The following is a 22883-nucleotide window of genomic DNA, read 5'->3' as shown; positions in this document are numbered from 1 at the left end:
AGAATTTCTGCATTAAGTTGATCAAGAATATTGGCCTGATGTTTTCTTTGTTTGTTGTGTCTCTGCCAGGTTTTGGTGTCAGAATGATGCTGGCCTCATAGAATGAGTTAGGAAAGAATTTTTCCTGCTCTTTAACAGTTAAAGTTAAAGTGCACATTCATTTTTGCCAGAATAAACTGTCACCATAATAACAACTGTGAGAATTTCTAATTTTATATTAAAAATTTTTGAGACTTTGAATATTTAAATAAGGAAATGAAACAGCAGTGAACTTAAAGTATAGTAATTTAAAAAAATTATACAGAACCATAGTGTAAATTAAAATATGTGCATATCTTTTTGGTTGTTTTAAAAATAAACAAAAACAGAAATCAAACACACAACAAAAAAAAGAAACAGCAGTGAACATAAACACTAAAAGAGAGTGTAGTATACTTTAGGAAGACAATGATCTTTTTGCAAATGGTTTTAAACTTTATAGAATACAACAAAGTAGAAAAATAGGAATTAGATGATTTCATAATTCTATTATTTGTAGAATTGTTTGGTAAGCTAGAATTTCTAATAGTAGTCATATATTTCATTTAAGGTATGTTTCTTTCCCACTTTGTAGATTCTTCACATCTTTTAAGGATTAAATCACACCTCACAATTCATAAGGAAAAATCATGTACAAGAATTATGATAAATTCTACAATCTAAGACATATTTAAGGCCAAGTAATATCAAGGAAAAAAGAAAGTGTTAGAGGAAAATGAGGTACCCGATAGATATTTTGGTCCTCCATAAATCTCTTTGAAAGTAAATATTTGTTGCAATCCAGAAGCTGAGAGTGTTATGTAATTATTGCTGCACTATATACTCAAGTTCTTGTGACTTAACTACTAAAAACTTAGCTGCAATAATTTTTGATAAGTTTATATTTATTCTTTTATCCCAAATAACTCATTCTATGATGTGAGATTTATTTTAGCTCGGCTTTCTCCAAATGTTTATTTTAACATTTAGCCATTCAGCATTCATTTATTCAACAATTTACCGATCACTGCTGTGGTTTAATTGTGCCCCCAAAGTTCACGTATTGGAAACTTAATCCCCAGCACAACACTATTGGGAGCTGAGGCCTAATGGTAGGTGATTAGGTCCTAAGGGCTCTGCCTTTATGAATGGATTAATGCTACCATACAGTCAGTTTGTTATCATCAGAGTGGGCTTCTTAGAAAAGTGAGTTTGGCCCCTCTTGCTCTCTCTCTCTTTCATGCATGTGCTCTCTTGCCCTCCGACCTTTTTCCATGGGATGTTGCAGCAAGAAGATCCTCAACAGATGTGGGCCCCTAGACCTTGGACTTCTCAGCTTCAGAATTGTAAGAAAGAAAGAAATCTCTGTTTTCTATAAATTACTTAATCTGCGGTATTCTGTTATAGCAGCATAAAGAAACTACGCCAATTACCTGTTTTGTGACAGGCAGTGCTCTAGCCTTTCACAGTCTGATAGAACTGGCCGTGATGATGGATCAATATGGTAGCCATTAGCCTCAGGAGACTACTGAGCATTTGGAATGTGGCTAGTAAGACTGAGGAAATAGCTTTTTATTGTATTTAAGTTTGTTTAACTTCAATTGAAATAGCCAGAAGTGAACAGAGGCTACACTATAAAATGGCACAGCTCTAGACTCTTATGAAACAGGGAACAAAAGAGGCAAAAATCACCGCCCACATAAAACTTAAATTCTAGTAGGATGAGATAAAGTAATTAAAGATAATCATATATTAAGTAAATTACATAGTATGTTAAAAGACGATATGTGTAGTAGGATAAAATAGAACAGGACAAATGGGATTGGAACTACTGAGAGTGGGACAGGTATAATTTGGATCTATTCATCTGGGAAAGTCTCACTGAGGTCACATTCAAGTAAGCACTTAAAGTTGATGAGAGTTAGTCGTGTGGATTTCAGAGAGAAGAACCTTCCCAGGAGAGGGAGAGGAAACAGCTTGTGTAAAACCCTAAGGTGAAAGCTTATCTGACATTTTCAGGAAGAGGAAGCAGGCCAGTATGACCACCTAACTATATATTTGAGGCACCTTAGTTAGACAGTTAGAAAAGTAAGTACATGTGTTTTGGAAAAAATAATGAAGAATATGGCATTGATATTTTACAATACCTTTAAACATAGCACCAATTTCTGTAATCATTGCATTCGTATCTGCTGGAAGTTTTTGAAGTGTCCAAAAAATCAACCATACGAAATTGCTATTGTTGTTTAAGTATTTTTAAGAAATTAATTTTCAAATATGTAGCTCATGTATCTAAGCTCAGGAAATACTGTGTTTTAAATTTTTGTTTGTTAACTATACACTGCGCACCAAATTGTGCCCAAGGCCCCACAGATATTAGAGATATTGTCAATAATATCTATGTTATAATATGATTTCATTAGTGGATGCTGAAAGATACAACAATTTTTTCTTCTTACTCTCTTATTAACCAATGACTTCAATTTTTCTTTTTTTATACCTCTTCCCAGGTACTTGCTATTCAATTATTTTTGTTCATATCAGTATTTATATTTTCAACCCTAGATTCTAAATTCTTGACATCTTGCTATAGTGCTTTATTCCTAATAATTCATTCCTGGGTTGGCTATGATAGTAGGAATGTAAATGAAAACCCTTGATATGCTTATTGGGTTCTGTTTTCTAGCTCTATATTAATACTCTAGCTCTCTATACTGTACCTAATACTTGTGTGCTTGAGTTTTATTTAAAACTATATAATTTTCTCTTTTTATCAGGTAGAAACAGCCCTAGCAATTAACTCCTAGTAGCTACCTATAAACCTGGCATATGTATACAATTGTTAAGTGAAGATATAAGTAGGAAAAGATTAAACTTTTGAACAAAAAATATATATACCCAAGCACTGTCACTTGTAACAAGTAACAGTCCATCTATTCAACTTTATCAGGAAATCCAATGTTAAATGCGTTTTTGTGGAAACTTAACAGTTTGTGAAAGTTCAACAGTTTGCAGGAACTGAAGTAGATACACTTCAATTTAATCCCTCTTTGATAAAAAGCTATCTTAAAGCACAAAACACAGTCCACAAAATCATAAACAGAATTATTGATCTGGAGCATGTCACTTGGCTTCTCTGAAACAAAGTTGCCTCATCTGTAAAATGATGCTTGCCTCCTGATCTCATAAAGTTGCTGCAAAAAAGTAGGTCTGTGTGAAAACATGCATTTTCTTAAATATTTTAACTTTTATTTTAAGTTCAGGGATACATGTGCAGGTTTGTTATATAGGTAAACTGGGTGTCACTGGGGTTTGATGTATAGATTATTTCATCACTCAGGTAATAAGCGTACTGCCCAATAAGTAGTATTTGATCCTCTCCATCCTCCCACCTTCCACCTCAAGTAGGCCCTGGCGTCTGTCATTCCCTTCTTTGTGTCCGTGTGTCCTCAATGGAACACATGTTCTAAAACTGTAAAGAACTGCGTAAATAAGACACTATCATCTTTGTTAATGAAGATCCTTTAAACTTTACTCTTCTACATCCTCAGTTTGAAGATCAGTGATTATACTGGATGCTCATGCCCTTACAACCAACGTCTGCTACATTACATAAGGCCCCCCAACTATACTTATAGCATTTTTTAGTTTCCTTCTCTTCTTCACTGTCAGGCCATTAGTGTCACTTTTTGTCATTCTCAAGAAGAATCCACATGTCTACCTCTTGCAGTCAGCAGTTGATACCTCCTAATGCAATGGTTGTTAACAATTTCAGTCAACACGCTCTTTGTGAGTATTGCTCCTTTTATCATTCTTCCTCCAAAAAAATTAAACATACATTCATTTTGTGGGCGTTTTATCAAATCTGGGAGAATTCCGTAACAACTCTGCATGGCCCTTGTCAGAATTAATTTAACTAGAAGATGGTCCTCTTTTTCTTTACCTGTCTTTTTTTACAACTCCAAAATAGGATGACAAATAAATAAAATGTTTCATTTTTTAAAGCTTATAATTTAGAGGAGAAACAAGATGAATTTAACTGCAGAGGAAGAAGGGAGAAGTTGCCCTCCTGTGGCTGCTACAGGTAAAACGACCTTCAAGCTTCCCTCTGCACCACTTCTGTTGCAGGTTAAAATAAAGGAATCTCCTCTGAATAAACCAGAATTGAAACACAAGACCCACAGAGAAGAAAACATCACATTAGGGTACAGAATACAAGTTCTAACAAGCTCCTAAAAATGGATAGATCCACCTGAAACCCATGTTGAACAATGGGACAATCAGTGGTGATCCTGGTACACTGCAGATTAAAAGCCCTTCTCCCTTTGTCCTGTCCTCCTGGACAACACATAACCTTCCTGGAATCTCATGCAATTGCAATGAGGAGAAAAGAGCTCCAAAATAACTGAGATTGAACTTCCTATGAGGCTGGCATAACAGGATCTTAGAACCAGATTTCCTTGCACACTCAGGTGTGTTGACAGTTATACCCAACACAACAAAGAGAAAGGCATAGTGTACAAGAAACAGTAGATCTAAACCAAACGAGCCGGGAAGGGAAGTCCTTGGATAACAACCATGAACAGGACTAAAGGATAGTGAGTCTAGTGTGGAGTAGCAGAAGGAGGATGCTGAGAAAAACAGATCAAAGCACAATGCTGTATAATAGAAAGATTGGGAGGATTGAAGATCAAGGGTATAATAGATAATTCAAGGAAAGGTAACTAGCAATATCAGAAAAAAATTAAAGTTGTACAAGAAAGGAGGATTTAAATAGGAATCAAATTGAAGTGTGGCTTGAGTTGAAATAATAGATGGAGTCTAAGTAAATAGAGGCCAGGTGATCTGAGTGATGGAAGCAATCTCCTCTGAATAAATCAGAATTGAAACACAGTACCCACAGAGAAGAAAACATAATGTCAGCCCATATCTTGGCCCAAAAGAAATGTGATTATGTAAAAATTTATTGATTAGAGTTAGTCTTTGGACAAAGCATGGACATTCGGCCATGGTGGAGTATAGAATGTAAATGTCAACAACCTTGACAAGGTACAATTTAAAATGTGGCTGAAGTAAGAAGGAAAGGGATGAAGGAATATGAGGGGAGTATGGGAACAACTGTTCTCATTTTAATGAGATGAAACAAAAAATAGATGGCCAAGAATACTATTTAGACTTACAAAAGTAACCAACAAATTAATGAAAAGTAATAATATCATTACTTAATTATCAAAATTCAAAGTAGAAAATGTAAAAATGAAAAGGAAAGTGGAAAAGAATTAGAGGAGCAGGGAGTACTGGATTGCAATTTGCAGAAATAGAAATATGAGTTTTATTTAGAATCATGGAAAAAATCACTAGAAGAACTTAAAAAAAAAAGCTGACCAGGCATGGTGGCTCACACTTGTAATCTCAGCATTTTGGGAGGCTGAGGCGGGCAGATCATAAGGTCAAGAGATCAAGACCATGCTGACCAACATGGTAAAACCCTGTCTGCACTAAAAACACAAAAATTAGCTGGGCATGGTGGTGCTTGCCTGTAGTCCCAGCTACTCAGGGGGCTGAGGCAGGAGAATCACTTGAACCCAGGAGGCAGAGGTTGCAGTGAGCCAAGATCAAGCCACTGCACTCCAGCCTGGTGACAGAGCGAGACTCCGTCTCAAAATTTAATTAAAAAAAAGCTTAAAGAACTTGCATCTGCACAGTAGTGCCAGGAAAGATTGGTTGCTTTTCATAATAAACTCTTTGGAACAATTTGAATGATCACCACGTGCATATTTTATTTTGGTGTTAATTTTTAAAATTTATTATTGACCTGTATGATGTCAGAGTTTGCATTCTTTTTATTATTTCATGCTGCCCAAACTGGTGATATAGGAATATAAATTATTGCAAGTAATTAAAGCATTACAACGGCAACAACGAATCCCCCTGAGTGTATCAGAGCACAGGAATAAGAATGGGGAATCTTTTATACAATGTCCAGAAATCATGTCTCACTCAGCCATGGTTGAAGATATTGTCAGTCTCTGAGGTAGTCTAACTCAGCTGCAGGAGAAAGTTCTAACCACTGCTCACACTTGAAATCAGAGAAGTAACAGCACTCAAAGTTTTAACAGATGCTTATGGGTACAGAGAATATGAAGGTGGGGTTAGAAAAGAGGATTGAGAGTTGATCGAGTAGTTTTCGGCAGAGATTCCAAAATTCATCAAGAAACAGGAGTCATGAACAAACTGAAGCAGACATCAAATCAATGGGTTAAAAATGGTTGTATTTTGGGAACGGTCTGAGGATAAGGTAAACAATTTCTAAATTCATAAACTATGCTGGGTGGGGTGGCCCATGCTTGTAATCCCAGCACTTTGGGAGGCCAAGGTGGGAAGATTTCTTAAGCTCAGGAATTGAGTCTAGCCTGGGCAACATAGTAAGACCTTGTCTTAATAATAAATAAATAAATAAAAATTATAGGCAATGTAAGTGTCTCACTATAGATATCAGATCTTATCAGGTACAATATTAATATCAGTCCTACTAATTAGAGGAACTGATGTCCTTTTTGAGTTTTCAGGTTAAACAGCAAAGCTGAGTTTGCAAAAAGACGATATTGGTGAATACAGCCAGAAGAGGCTGGAGTAAAGGGAGTGACTGACAGATATGGATGCTTTGGAAACGGATTCCTAATAAAGTGGTCTAACAGGTTGTGTCTCTGATTCATTATTTAGATCTTTTGTTGGATCTTTAATGTGTTTGTCCCCTGCCCTCCGACCATTGGCATTATATGTCAAGAGTTTATAACCCCCAAGGACATAATTGTGGCCTTTCTCTGCCCCATCTTCAACGAAAGGAGTTATAAAAATAAACTTATGTAAATTATTTTAAGGAATTTGGGCCACGCCAGTGTAGGTTCGGTACTGTATGAGTAGTCACGTCATTTTGTTATTGCGGTACAGGAAAATAGTTTTCTAGCTCAAATGTTCTTAAACTGAAATCATGTAAATGAGACCAGAAAGTCCTTGATGGTAGTGGTGAAGGCAAATTCAGTCAAATTTTTTTGAAGCAAAAAGCCAACCAAGAGTAAAATTTGAAAATCATGAATTGAGGCAATGCCAAAATTGTCAAATTAGCATGTCAATAGTACACGTCACTGGGTGGCTCAGTACATCTTCTAGAAAGAAGAAATAGGCTCCCCAGGGATTGGAAAAGGAGCAGAAATGTACATCGTGGGAAGGAGGACAACAGTTATTCACTGCAGACTGATGAGCTTCATTTTAATAATTGCCAATAAAGCAAAACAAAGCATAAGATATTTTGAAACTGGCTTTTAAGTAACATTCATCTTGGCTTAGAAAATTTAAATGAAGGCATCTTACTCGATCCTCTCTATTGATGAAAATAGCCACTATTAACAAGACAGTGAAGCTGCACCCATAGCCGCCCCTTCCCCCTGATGCTCTGTCCCAGGAAGATGGGAGTTTTATCTACAAGCCCATGACTGGGGCTGCTGCCTTTCTTTCAGAGATGCCCTGCCCAGAGAGGAGGAATCTAGAGAAGCAGTCTGGCTACAGTGGCTTTGCCATGCTGCAGTGGGCTCCACCCAGTCCGAACTTCCCAGGGGGCTTTGTTTACACTATGAGAGGAAAACCACCTACTCAAGCCTCAGTAATGGAGGAAGTCCCTCCCCCTACCAAGCTGTGCCAGGTCAACTTCAGGCTGCTGTGCTGGCAGCGATAATTTCAAGCCAGTGGATCTTAGCTTGCTGGGCTCTGTCGGGGTGGGATGCACTGAGCAAGACCACTTGGCTCCCTGGCTTCAGCCCCCTTTCCAGAGGAGTGAACAGCTCTGTCTCACTGGCGTTCCAAGCGCCACTGGGGTATGACAAAAAAACTCCTGCAGCTAGCTCGGTGTCTGCCCAAACAGCCACCCAGTTTTGTGCTTGAAACCCAGGGCCCTTGTGGGGTATAGGCATCACATGGAATCTCCTGGTCTGTGGGTTGCAAAGACCATGGGAGAAAAGCTTAGTATCTGGGCTGGATAGCACCGTGCCTCACAGCAGGGTCTCTCATGGCTTTCCTTGGCTAGGGGAGGGAGTTCCCTGACTCCTTGCACTTCCTGGGTGAGGCAACACCCCACCCTGCTTCTGCTCGCCCTCTGTGGGCTGCATCCACTGTCTAACCAGTTCCAATGAGATGAACCAGGTACCTCAGTTGGAAATACAGAAATCACCCACCTGCGATGGTCTCACTGGGAGCTGCAGACCAGAGCTGTTCCTATTCAGCCATCCTGCTTATTACAAAAATTGACTCAAGATGGATTAAAGATTTAAATGTAAGATGTAAAACCATAAAAACCCTAGAAGAAAACCTAGGCAATACCATTCAGGACATAGGCATGGGCAAAGACTTCATGACTAAAACACCAAAAGCAATGGCAACAAAAGACAAAATTGACAAATGGGATCTAATTAAACTAAAGAGCTTCTGCACAGCAAAAGAAACTATCATCAGAGTGAACGGGCAACCTACAGAATGGGAGAAAATTTTTGCAATCTATCCATCTGACAAAGGTCTAATTTCATGCATGTCCATGTGAAGAGACCACCAAACAGGCTCTGTGTGAGCAACAAGGCTGTTTATTTCACCTGGGTGCAGGTGGGCTGAGTCCGAAAAGAGAGTCAGCAAAGGGTGGTGGGATTATCATTAGTTCTTATAGGTTTGGGATAGGTGTACAAAGTACATTCTTAAGGGCGGGGAAGAATATTACAAAGTACCTTCTTAAAGGTTGGGGAGAATATTACAAAGTACCTTCTTAAGAGCGGGGGAGAATATATGTATCAGTTAGGGTGGGACAGGAACAAATCACAATGGTGGAATGTCATCAGTTAAGGCTATTTTCACTTCTTTTGTGGATCTTCAATTGCTTCAGGCCATCTGGATGTATACGTGCAGGTCACAGGGGATATGATGGCTTAGCTTAGGCTCAGAGGCCTGACAGCTAATATCCAGAATCTACAAGGAACTTAAACAAATTTACAAGAAAAAAACAAATCACCCCATCAAAAAGTAGGTGAAGGATATTAACAGGCCCTTTTCAAAAGAAGACTTTTATGTGGCCAAAAAACATATGAAAAAAAGCTCATCATCACTGGTCATTAGAGAAATGCAAATCAAAACCACAGTAAGATACCATCTCACACCAGTTAGAATGGCAATTGTTAAAAAGTCAGGAAACAACAGATGCTGGGGAGAATGTGGAGAAATAGAAATGCTTTTACATTGTCGGTGGGAGTGTAAATTAGTTCAACCATTGTGAAAGACAGTGTTGCAATTCCTCAAGGATCTAGAACAAGAAATACCATTTGACCCAACAATCCCATTACTGGGTATATACTCAAAAGATTATAAATCATTCTGCTATAAAGACACATGCACGTGTATGTTTATTGTGGCACTATTCACAATAGCAAAGACTTGGAACCAACCCAAATGCCCATCAATGTTAGACTGAATAAAGAAAATGTGGCACATATACACCATGGAATACTATGCAACCATAAAAAAGAATGGGTTCATGTTCTTTGCAGGGATATGGATGAAGCTGGAAACCATCATTGTCAGCAAACTAACATGGTAACAGAAAACCAAACACCGCATGTTCTCACTCATAAGTGGGAGTTGAACAATGAGAACATACGGACATAGGGAGGGGAAAAACACTTACTGGGGCCTGTCAGGGGAGGATAGGAGGGGGTAGAACTTTGGGGAAAAGAGCTAATGCGTGCTGGGCTAATACCTAGGTGATGGGTTGATAGGTGCAACAAACTACCATGGTACACATTTACCTATGCAACAAACCTGCACATCCTGCACATGTACTCCAGAACTTAAAAGATAAAGTATAAAAAATAAAAATAACAAAGATTTAGTCTGCTAGAGAAAATCCCTGAGCATTTTTTAATTTAAATATTGGTGTTTTCACAGAGAATTCATGGAGAAGGACAAAAAAAGAATTTCCTTGGTTAAAAAAAAAACCAACTTAATACAAGTATCCTAAGTAATATACCAATAAAAAGATGAGTTCCAGCTGACGCTAGCTCTAATCTTGGAGCATTATGAAAGATGTACCTCTAAAGCAATGATAGGTAACATATGTTGATATGTCAGGCACTGCTCTAAGCACTGAATGGTAATTAACTTGTTTAATTTTCACAAAATGAGGTAAATGCTATTACTGCCATTTTACAAATAACATACCCAACACTTTAAAAGTTAAAAACTTGCCTGAGCTCCTGAAGAGTGCTGGAATATGCTAGAACTGGAATTCAGATTTAGGCTTCATAACACTCAAGCCCATATTGGTAACCTCTAGGTTAAAATCCTCTGAGAAAAAAAGGACATCTTACCAGTTAAAAAACCACCAATAAACACTAACAGATAAATTAAAAACATCAGAAAATATCTAGCAATCAAATGTTGGGATTCATGACTAGAGTAACTAGAAAAGGAGACTGTGTAAGAAGCAGAGGAAGGAACAGATGTATACCAAGGGTCGTGGTGATGAAACTGGTATCAGCAAGCCAGATGGAAACCACAGCAGCAGTTCAGTGACTCAAAAGGGACCCACAGCTTCCTCTTTGGGTGGAAAATGTAAAGAATAGTGATCTGGGGTAATAAGCTTCTCGGCCAGGGTAACTCAGAAATGTTTACAAGTGAGTATGTCTAGACTTACAGTAAAGATCCATTTTTCTTTCCAAAAGTACTTCTGACACATTCTAGAGGGCAGACTGCAGTCAGAGACATTTTAAATAGAGGAAATGTCTTCAAGTAGTGAGACAGCATCCATACTTCCAGGCTACTGATGGGGTATATATGTAGGAGATGAACTCCTTAGGAAACACAGATTATACATTTACATCTCTAGTTCTTTTATAGTCAGGGGCATACTTAACTTTCTTTTCAAGGTTATAGTCGTTTCCCCAAACCACTATAATTTTATATTTCATTCTAATCCATCTCAGGTTATCATTTCCCTACTTCTTGTTATTTAGGTAATTTGTGTATTGTGTTATATTTTCATTTGTAAGTGATAGAAATAAGCTTGTGGGCCAGGCATGGTAGCTCAGTCCTGTAATCTCAGCACTTTGGGAGGCCCAGGTAAGCAAATTGTTTGAGCCCAGGAGTTCCAGACCAGCCTGGAAAACATGGCAAAATCTCATCTCTGCTAAAGATACAAAAAATTAGCTGGGCGTAGTGGTGCTTGCCTGTAATTCCAACTACTCGGGAGGCTGAGGTGGAAGGATCACCTGAGCCCAGGAGGTTGTGCTGTGATCCATGGTCATGCCACTTCACTTTAGCCTGGGCAACGGTGAGATCCTGTCTCGAAAAAAAAAAAAAGGAAAAGAAAAGAAAAGAAAAGAAAGCAGCTTGCTAAAAACTGCTAATGAAAAATGAATGTATAGGAAGGCTGCTTGTGCATTTCCCAGAATCCGTAGAGCAGAACAACCAGGCCCCACAAGGATGGGGTTGATGTAGCTTGGGGAATCTCAGACACAAAAGCATTTGTGGATCTTAAACCTAGAGCTCTGCCGTCAGCAAGATTTGGTTCCCCAAATCGTGGACTCATATTTTTCAGCTTACATTCGGAATCTATGTGAGGGAGAATTTAATTTTGATAGCCTAGAGCAAGTGTAGCCAAAAGATGGACTCATGTAACTACAAACATGGTTACTAAGCTCTCTGGGGACAAACCTCAAAGGAAATAAAATTGTCAAAAAGTGGAAATGATAGCCCCAAACCTCCTACTTCATCCCAGTGTTTCTGCTTATGCAAAAATTTTTCTTAGAAAATGTGTACACATTACTACCAGCTCATTTACTTAGATATAGGGCACATTGGTCAGAGCTCTGAGATGACATACAATGGAATGGAATGATCTCCTATGATCAGAATCAGTAGTCAAAATCTCAAAAGGTTAGATAGGTTGACCAAAAATAATAAGAAACAACTGAACATGCATAAACATTAAGAGTCATGCTTGTGTCCAGAGATGTAATTGTATGGTCAGTAGTGGTTCAGGGAAAAACCCTCAACACACTGGAAGATCTGCTGTTATTTCCTACCCACAACTGAGCAGACTCCATTACATTTCGGAAGTACTCTGGAGATGGAGTTTATGTGTAAAGATTGTTTCATACAAAAATTACAAAACAGAAAGTTGTTTTCACTATTCAATAAACATGTTATATTTACATTTTCAAAGTATATTCCTTACTATAAAAGGGGAAGCTGGTTGGATCACTGAGAAGCCTTACCTTAAACCTATCACAGCCTTGTTATTAGCCAGTTGGGTGAAGGATAACATAAAGTGTTTTAGGCATTAACTAGATACCAGGTCATACATTTCCTTAATTTATTACAATTCCAATAAATTCCAAGAGAAATGGTCAGCAGAGAATGATTTATGACAGGCAGGATTTATGACAGGAGTTTGAGACCAGCGTAGGCAACATGGTGAAACCCTGTTTCTACTTACAAATACAAAAATTACCTGGGTGTGGTGGTGCATGCCTGTAGTCCCAGTTACTTGAGGAGCTGAGGTGGGAGAATTGCTTGAAGGTCGAGGATGTAGTGAGTCAAGATTGCACCAATCTCAGAAAGTAATGACTTTTAACTCTTGAAATAGGGAAAATGAGGGTGGATGCACCCTTTTTGCTGCCGCACCTCTCCTCTCCCTATATGTACTATTGACGATTATTGGCCCACTCACTGGAATAAATTTTCAGTGTTAGATTACATTAGCAGTTGAATGCATGACTGAGAACTTCTATAGTTCCCACTGCCTCTCAGACCATTAATATGAAATACTAGAAAATAAATTGATTATATATTTGTAGCTGGGAATGGTAACAGGGTTGAGGTGCAAATCAATTTTAGCCTTTTGTAAAATGTATTAATTTTGCATGAGGAAATGTATGTTTGTAGTTGTTGACTTTAAAATAATTTAAAATAATCAAAAACAAGGTAAAATTTCATTGTGATTAAATTCTGATCTTATCACAGATTAAATAAGCAGATTATTTGAAGAAGCCAATATGCTGCCTTTTTTAATTTGTAATTTTTTTTGAGACAAGGTTTCACTCAATTGCCCAAGCTGGAGTGCAGTGGTGCAATCTTGACTCACTACATCCTCGACCTTCTGAGTTCAAGCAATTCTCCCACCTCAGCTCCTCAAGTAACTGGGACTACAGGCATGCACCACCACACCCAGGTAATTTTTGTATTTTTAAGTAGAAACAGGGTTTCACCATGTTGCCTATGCTGGTCTCAAACTCCTAGATTCAAGTGACCTGCCTGCCTCAGCTTCCCAAAATGCTGGGATTACAGACATGAGCCACTATGCCAGGCTTCAATTTTTAATTTTTTAAAATTTCATTTTATTGTGGTAAGAACATTTAACATGAGATCTACCATCTTAATAAATTTTTAAGTATACAATACAGTGTCATTGACTACAGGGACAATGTTGTACAACAGATCGCTAGAACTTATGCATCATGCTTAACTGAAATTTTATGTTTGTTGATTAACAATGACCCATTTTTCCATACTGACAGTCCCTAGCAACCATCATTCCACTCATTCTATTCTTTGATGTTATGAATTTGACTATTTTAGATTGCTTATAAAGGTAAAATTATGCAATCTTTGTCTTTCTGTCACTAGCTCATTTCACTTAAAATAATGTCCTCAAGGCCCATCCATGTTGTCACATCAGATTGTCTTCTTTTTGTTGTAATATTCCGTTGTATGTACCACAAACCACATTTTCTTTAGCCTTTCATCTGTCCAAGTATACTTGGGCTGTTTCTGTGTCTTGCGTATTGTAAATAATGCTGTAATGAACATAGAAGTGCTAATATCTCTTTAAGATACTGATTTTGATTCTTTTGGATAAATACACAGAAATGAAATTTCTGGATCACATTATAGTTCTACATTTAATTTTTAAAGGAATCTCCATACTGTTTGTCATAGCATCTGCACCACGTCGTTATTTCATTTTGTTTCATTTGGCTTCACTATTTTGCATTCCCACCAACAGTATACAAGCATTCCAATTTCTCCACATCATCAATACTTGGAGTCATTTGTTTCTGTGAGAATAACCATCCTGACAAATCTGAGAGGATTTCTCACTGTGATTTTGATTTGCATTTCCCTGATGATTCGTGATGTTCAGCATTTTTTCATAAAGCTATTGTTATTTGTGTGTCTTCTTTGTAGAAATGTCTACTCAAGTACTTTGTCCACTTTTTATTATTATTATTTTTTGACACAAGATCTTGCTCTGTTGCCCGGGCTGGAGTTCAGTGGCACAGTCACGGCTCACTGTATCCTCTACCTCTCTGGCTCAAGTAATCCTCCAGCTTCAACCCCCAAGTAAACATGCCTGGCTAACTTTTGTATTTTTTGTAGAGACAGGGCTCCACTATGTTGCCTAGGCTGGTCTGCAACTCCTGAGCTCAAACAATCCATCTGCCTTGGCCTCCCAGAGTGCTGGGATTATAGGCATGAGCGACCGTGCCTGGCCCTTTCTCCATTTTTTTAATCGAGTTATTAGCTTTTCTGCTATTGAGTTGTAGGAGCTCCCTATATATTTTGGATATTAATCTCTTATCATATACATGGTTTGCAAAAGAATCTGTAGATTGCCTTTTCACTCTGTGATTGTCTCATTTACTAGGCTGAAACTTTTGTTTTGATGTAGTTTCATTTGCTTATTTTTGGTTTTGTTGCTTGTGCTTTCAGTGTTGTGTCCATGAAATCATCTCCAAGACCAATGTCACGAAACTTTTCCTCGAAATTTTCTTTTAGAAGTTTTACAGTTTCTGGTCATACATTTAATCCTTTTCTATTTTTGTGTTTGGTGTAAGATAAGCGTCCAATTTCATTCTTTTGCCTGTGGATATTCAGTATTTCCTACACCGTTTGTTGAAGATACTGTCTTTTCCCCATTGTGTATTCTTGGCACCATTGTTAAAGATCAGTTGACCGTATATATGAGGGTTTATTTCTAGACACTCAATTCTATTCTATTTGTCTATATGTCTGTCTTTATACAAGTACCAAATTGTTTGATTACTGTAGCTTTGTAATATATGTTGAAATTATGAAGTGTAATGCCTCCAGCTTTGTTTTTCTTGTTCAAGAATTATTTGACTATTTGAAGTCATATAAATTGTAGAATTGTTTCATATAAATTGTAGAATTGTTTTTAATATTTCTGTAAAAATGTCATTAGGATTTTGATAGGGAGAGGGTGAATCTGTAGGCCACTTTGGTAGCATGGACATTGTAATAATATTAATTCTTCCAATCCATGAACACAGGATGTCTTTCCATTTATCTCCACCAGCTTTAATTTCTTTCTTCAGTGTTTTATACCTTTCAGTACATAAGTCTTTCACCTCCTTGGTTAGGTTTATTCATAAGTATTGCATTCTTTTTGATGCTACTGTAAATGGGGTAGTTTTCTTAATTTCCTTTTCAGATAATTTGTTGTTAGTGCATAGAAATACAACTGAATTCTGTATGTTTATTTTGCATCCTGCAACTATGCTGAAATTGTTCATTAGTTCTAATAGTCTTTGTGAAGTTTTTAGGATTTTCTATATGTAAGGTCATTTTATCTGTAAACAGATAAATTAACTTATTCCTCCTGTATTTGGATGCTTTTTATTTATTTTTCTTGCCTAATTGCTCAGGCTGGAACATTCAATACTATGTTGAAATGATGAGAGAAGCATCCTTGTCTTGATCCAGATTTTAGAGAAAAATCTTTCAGTTTTTCACCATTGAATATGATAGTAGATATGATGCTTTTCAAATATGGTCTTTATTGATTAAGTTAAATTCTTTCTACACCTAATTTGTTGAGGGTTTTATAATAAAAGGATATGAAATTTTGTCAAATACTCTTCTTCATCTATTCAGATGATCATATAATTTTTATGCTTCATTTTGTTGATATACTGTATCACATTGATTAAGTATATTGAATGATACTTGCATACTAGGGCTAAATGTCACTTGTTCATGTTGTATTATACTTTTTATGTGCTTTTTAAGTTCATTAGTTGCAAACTAAGTTAATTAGGGATATTGAGCTATAATTTTCTTTTTTTGCAGTGTCTTTATGTGGCTTTGGTATCAGGGTGATACTGATTTCATAGAATGAGTTGATAACTTTCTTTGCCTCCATGATCCAATCACCTCCCACCATGCACCACCTCCAACATTAGAGATTACATTCCAACATGAGGTTTGGAGGAAACATCCAAACTATATCAGATGCCACAGAAATAAAAAGAACCATAAGGAACTATTATAAAAAATTTTATGCCAACCAATTAGATAACTTAGAGGAAATGGATAAATCCCCAGAAACATACAAACTACCAAGACTGAATCAAGAAGAAATAGCCTAAACATTCCAATAACAAATAAGGAGATTGACTCATAATCAAACTATCCAAAAAAGAAAACTCTAGGATCAGACAGCTTCACTGGTGAACTCTAATAAATATCTAAAAAATAACTAACATCAATTCCCATCAAAGTATTACAAACAACAGAAGAGGGAACACTTATCAATTTTGCCTTTTGTGACAAATATTGACTTAAAGTCTGTTTTGTCTAATGTAATTATAAACACAACTACTCTAAATTTTTGTTTGTTTGTTTTATGTGTTGATTTTTTTTTTGTTATACTTTAAGTTCTAGGGTACATGGGCACAACATGCAGGTTTCTTACATATGTATACATGTGCCATGCTGGTGTGCTGCACCCATTAACTCATCAGTTATATTAGGTATATCTCCTAATGCTATCCCTCCCCACTCCCGCAACCCCACAACAGTCCTCAGTGTGTGGTGTTCCCCACCCTGTGTTCAAGTGTTCTCATTGTTCAGTTCCCACCTATGAGTGAGAACATGCGGTGTTTCATTTTCTGTCCTTGTGACAGTTTGCTCAGAATGATGGTTTCCAGCCTCATCCATGTCCCTACAAAGGACATGAACTCATCCTTTTTTATGGCTGCATAGTATTCCATGGTGAATATGTGCCACATTTTCTTAATCCATTGTATCACTGATGGACATTTGGGTTGGTTCCAAGTCTTTGCTATTGTGAATAGTGCCGCAATAAACATACGTGTGCCTGTATCTTTATAGCAGCATGATTTATAATCCTTTGGGTATATACCCAGTAATGGGATGACTGGGTCAAATGATATTTCTAGTTCTAAATCCTTGAGGAATCACCACACTGTCTTCCACAATGGTTGAACTAGTTTACAGTCCCATCAACAGTGTAAAAGTGTTCCTATTTCTCCACATCCTCTCCAGCACCTGTTGTTTCCTGACTTTTTAATGATTGCCATTCTAACTGGTGTGAGATGGTATCTCATTGTGGTTTTGATTTGCATTTCTCTGATGGCCAGTGATGATGAACTGCTCTAAATTATTGATATACTTCAATTTCAAAGAGAAAAAATCAGAATTTTGCCTCATTAATGGAAATCCAATAAAAGGGGTCGATTTCAGAGAACATTAAGTGTTTTGAAGATTCAAAAGCACAAATTTGGAAAAATAATTAATTCATTACTTAGAAAAAATTGTAGTCCCAGTAATAGGACAGATGTTGGGAATATGAAGATTAATACCATATGTCTTAGTCCGTTTAGGACTAAGTCTATTAAGACTTCTCATTCCATAGCGATCCATCACTGTAAAGAAACATGTGAGGCTGGGTAATTTTTAAAGATGTAAGGTTTATTTGGTTCATGATACTGGATGGCTTGAAAGTTCAAGATTAGGCATCTGCATTTGATGTCGGCCTTAGCCTACTCCCACTCCTAGCAGAAAGTGAAGGGAAATTGGCTTATGCAAAGATCGTATGGCAAGAGAGGAAGCAAGAGGCAAAAGGGAGTTGCCAGGCTGTGTTTATCAACCAGATCTTGAGGGAACTAATGAGTGAGAACTCACTCACTTTTGAGAGAAAGCACTAATCTATTTATGAGGGATTCACCCCATGACCCAAACACCTGTCATTAGGCCCCATGTCCAACATTCAGATGAAATTTCAACATAAGGTTTGGAGAAGACACATATCCAAATCATAGCACCATAAAATCATTGCCATCAAGGGTCTACCATCTACCGTCTGATAGACAAAAAAAATGGGATTCCACTTGGAATTATTGCATTCCAATGTCTCTGATCAGGAACAGGGGCAGGCTTCAACTAATTGTCAATAATGGCCATATTTTTTACTCCAAAATGTTTATATCCACACCATTCCTCCCCTTGAGCAAAGTGCCATATATGCTATGACTTAAAATAACTTTAATATTTTAAAGACAGAAATAATATTTGCCTATCCATTCATTCTAGAAAAACAGATTGAGTTGTTATTTTCCAAGGCAGAGCATTGTCTTAATTTTCTAAGAATAGCGTCTTCACATCCCTCTCAAAAGCATCACAGAGATTTCAAACTTGGAATGTGCAAAAACAACAACAAAAAAAGAAAACAAAAACCTCTGAGTTCCCCTCCCCCACCCCACGTAAAACATTCTCGTGCCCCAGGATTCTGTGTCTGTGGAATTTCTTTATTTTAAAGTAAATTGAAATCATGTCATTCTTCACCTCAAAGCCTATAAAGGCTCCTTATCTTGCTCAGAATAAAATTTAAAACTCTTTATCATGACCTAGAAAGCACTATGTGACCAAATTTCTCTACTTCACTGAGCTTCTCTTCCAAAACACACCTCCATTCACACTTATTTTTATTTTAAGGATTGGCAAGTTTTGGAGCCTTGGAACTCGTAATTCAACCGAACACTTTTCCTCAGCTATCTCTCTGGTATAATTTTTCTCTTCCTTGAAGCAATTGCTCAAATGTCACCTTAACAGAGAGGCTTCCCTAAATATCTTAAGTAAATTAGTACCCCACTGTCACTCCCTATTCCTCCTTTCTGCTTCTGTGCATTAAAAATTTGTTTTGTTTTTTGTATGGAATATTTCATAAATTTGCATATTATTCTTGCACAGCAGCCATGCTAATCTTCTCTGTATCGTTCCAATTTTAATATATGTGCTGCCGAAGAAAGCACTGCTTCTATGCATCTTTAAAGCACATATATTATATATGATGTATTTTTTATTTATTTGTTGCATCTTTCCACTAGAACACTAGAATGCAATCTATATAAGAACAAGAACTCTTTTTTTTACTTCCTTGTTCCTATCTAGGAAATATCTTGTCACAAAATAAACCTGCTGTATATATTTTCTGAATAAATAGAAAATAAGTCATTGGGTCTACATAGTCTGTATTGACAATATTTGTTTTATGAATTACACACTATATTATGCATTTCCATATGTGCCTAGACCTCTAAATTCTACAGCCTACAGCACTGATTCCCCAACAGATATGTCACAGAATACTATTTGGTGACATATTTATAAGTATTCCATAAAAAATTAATTGAAAAACCCTTTGGGCTGGGTGTGGTGGCTCACACCTGTAATCCCAGCACTTTGGGAGGCTGAGGCAGGTGGATGGTTTGAGCTCAGGAGTTTGAGACCGGCAGGCAAAATGGTGAAACCTGTCTCTATCAAAAATACAAAAATTAGCTGAGTGTGGTAGTGGGTGCCTGTAATCCTAGCTATTACGATGGCTGAGGCACGAGAAACGCTTGAACTCAGGAGATGGAGGTTGTAGTGAGCCGAGGTCGCATCTCTGCATTCCAGCCTGGATGACAAAGCAAGACCCTGTCTCAAAAAAAAAAAAAAAAAAGAAAAGAAAAACCCTTTATATCTACATCCTACTTTGAAGATTTATGATGCATATTGTCATGTAAAAAAAAATTCTGAAACTCCTACAAAAATAAATCTACTTAAATTTGCTTAAGACAAGGGAGTGATGTCAGCAAAATAGCAGAGTAGGAGATACCATCCCTCATCCCCCCCCTCAACCTACACACAAAAACACACACAACTGGACAGATATCGAACACTGAAGAGAGCATTGGGAGGGCTCAAGGTTTCAATCAAGAACCTGAAGCAACACAGTGGAGTAAAAAAAAAAAAAAAAAAGGAGAATAATCACAAACAGAAAAGGTCACTGAGGAGACTGGCATACCCAAGACATCTGGAGATGGCTAGGAAAAAAGAAGAAAGCAGGGGCTATCAGTATCAGACACATGGTGGACATCAATACAGTCCTTTGCGGAGGATGCTGGTAGCTTTCACCACTGAGGCAACACACAGACATTGTCCCCATGCAAATGCCCTGAATAGGAAGACACTGCTGTGCCCTTAATCCCACCTTAATCCCAAAATGGAGCCACTCTTGTGCCGTCACTGGATTAGGGCCAAAACCCATTCCTGTGTGGACCCCAGACCCTGAAGCTGCAGCTACTCCATGCCTATGCTGTAGAACTCAACTCCATGGCCACATCATGTACACCCACACTTCAGACATGGGAGCCACCATCACTGAAGGCTGACTCCACAATACACCCTGAGCCATGACCAGTCTGAGCACATCCATGTGACCCAGGCTCTGCCACCACCCCATGAGTGCCCATATTTGGGCATCTAAGCCACTGCCACAGTAAGTCAGCCCACATCCTGGAGTGGAGCAAATATCACTTTGTAGATTTTTGTACTCCAGACCCTGACTCCATGGCCACACTATGTGTACCTATGCCTCAGTCACCAGACCCACCACTGCTGCTGGCTAGCCCCACCCCTGGCCTTGAAGCTATAGTCACTCTTCACACACCTAAGCTTTGGACCCTGGCTCCATCATAACTTTATAAGTGCCATGCCTCAGACATCAAAGCCACTGCCACAGCAAATTAGCCCACATGTCAGCTCCTGGAGTCACTGTGGCTCTCAGGCCACTCCATCAGCACCTGCACTGCAAACACCAGAGCCAATGCTGCAGCAGGTGTGCCCATGCCCCAGTCTGAGTTTGACAGAGCTGCACAGAGACTACACTGCTGTGCCCTAACCAAAGCAGGAAGGGCAACATCCCACCCAGCCAGTGTTTTTGCACTCACTCATAGTTGAAAGTTTTCCCCCTCTAAAACCAGTCTATAAAGTCTGTAACATGTAACTGTTTCATCAGATGCACAGACATCAATGCACAGCAACAAGAAACATCAAAAACAAAGGAAACATGTTGCCAGCAAAAGAACACAATAAGCTCTGCAAGTCCTGCTGCCTCTGTAGATCCCAGCTCTGTGGGCAGGGCATACCTGAACAAAAGGCAGCAGAAACTTCTGCAGACTTAAACATCCCTGTCTGACAGCTCTGAAGAGACCAGTGGTTCTCCCAGCACAGTGCTTGAGCTCTGAGAACAGACAGACTGCTTCCTCAAGTGGGTCCCTGACCCCTGTGTAGCCTGACTGGGAGATATCTCCCAGTAGGGGCTGACTGACACCTCGTACAGGTGTGTGCCTCTCTGGGACGAAGCTTCTAGAGGAAGGATCAGACTGCAATATTTGCTGTTCTGCAATATTTGCTGTTCTGCAGCCTCTGCTGGTGATACCCAGGCAAACAGGGTCTGGAGTGAACCTCCAGCAAACACCAACAGACCTGCAGCTGAGGGATCTGACTCTTAGAATGAAAACTAACAAACAGAAAGGAATAGCATCAACATCAACAAAAAGGACATCCACACCAAAACTCCATCTGTAGGTCACCAACATCAAAGACCAAAGATAGATAAAACCACAAAAATGGGGAGAAACCAGACCAGAAAAGCTGAAAATTCTAAAAACCAGAGTGCCTCTTCTCCTCCAAAGGATTGCAGCTCCTCGCCAGCAATGGAACAAAGCTGGATGGAGAATGACTTTGACGAGCTGACAGAGTAGGCTTCAGAAGGTCAGTAATAACAAACTTCTCTGAGCTAAAGAGGATGTTCAAAACCATTGCAAAGAAGCTAAAAACTTTGAAAAAAGATAAGAAAAATGGTTAACTAGAACAGTGTAAAGAAGACCTTATATGACCTGATGGAGCTGAAAACCATGACACAAAAACTACGTAAGCATGCACAAGCTTCAATAGCCGATTTGATCAAGTGGAAGAAAGGGTATCAGTGATTGAAGATCAAATTAATGAAATAAAGTGAGAGGAGAAGTTTAGAGAAAAAAGAGTAAAAAGAAATGAACAAAGCCTCCAAGAAATATGAGACTATGTGAAAAGACCAAATCTACATTTAATTGGTGTACCCAAAAGTGACGGGGAGAATGGAACCAAGTTAGAAAACACTCTTCAGGATATTATCCAGGAGAACTTCCCCAACCTAGCAAGCCAGGCCAACATTCAAATTCAGGAAATACAGAGAACACCACAAAGATACTCCTTGAGAAGAGCAATCCCAAGACACATAATTGTCAGATTCACCAAGGTTGAAACGAAGGAAAAAATGTTAAGGGCAGCCAGAGAGAAAGGTTGAGTTACCCATAAAGGGAAGCCCGTCAGACTAACAGTGGATCTCAGCAGAAACCCAATAAGCCAGAAGAGAGTGGAGGCCAATATTCAAAATTCTTAAAGAAAACAATTTTCAACCCAGAATTTCAAATCCAGCCAAACTAACCTTCATAAGTGAAGGAGAAATAAAATCCTTTACAGACAAACAAATGCTGAGAGATTTTGTCACCACCAGGCCTGCCTTATTAGAGCACCTGAAGGAAGCGCTAAACATGGAAAGGAACAACCAGTACCAGGCACCGCTAAAACATGACAAATTGTAAAGACCATCGATGCTAGGAAGAAACTGCATCAACTAACGG

At 38.2% G+C, this 22883-nt stretch overlaps 1 non-coding gene across 1 annotated transcript; it reads right to left on the bottom strand.

Moving 5' to 3' along the window:
* Positions 1-19080: 19080 nt before the first annotated feature.
* LOC115930256 (U6 spliceosomal RNA) lies at positions 19081-19187 on the bottom strand. The gene has a single exon (XR_004066909.1). It is a non-coding gene; the product is annotated as a U6 spliceosomal RNA (small nuclear RNA).
* Positions 19188-22883: the final 3696 nt, after the last annotated feature.

This window comes from Gorilla gorilla, chromosome 10 (assembly GCF_029281585.2).
Source record: "Gorilla gorilla gorilla isolate KB3781 chromosome 10, NHGRI_mGorGor1-v2.1_pri, whole genome shotgun sequence".
Classification (NCBI taxonomy): domain Eukaryota; kingdom Metazoa; phylum Chordata; class Mammalia; order Primates; family Hominidae; genus Gorilla; species Gorilla gorilla.
Note: the sequence above shows the minus strand (reverse complement) of the source record. Positions and strands in the feature narration are given on the sequence as shown.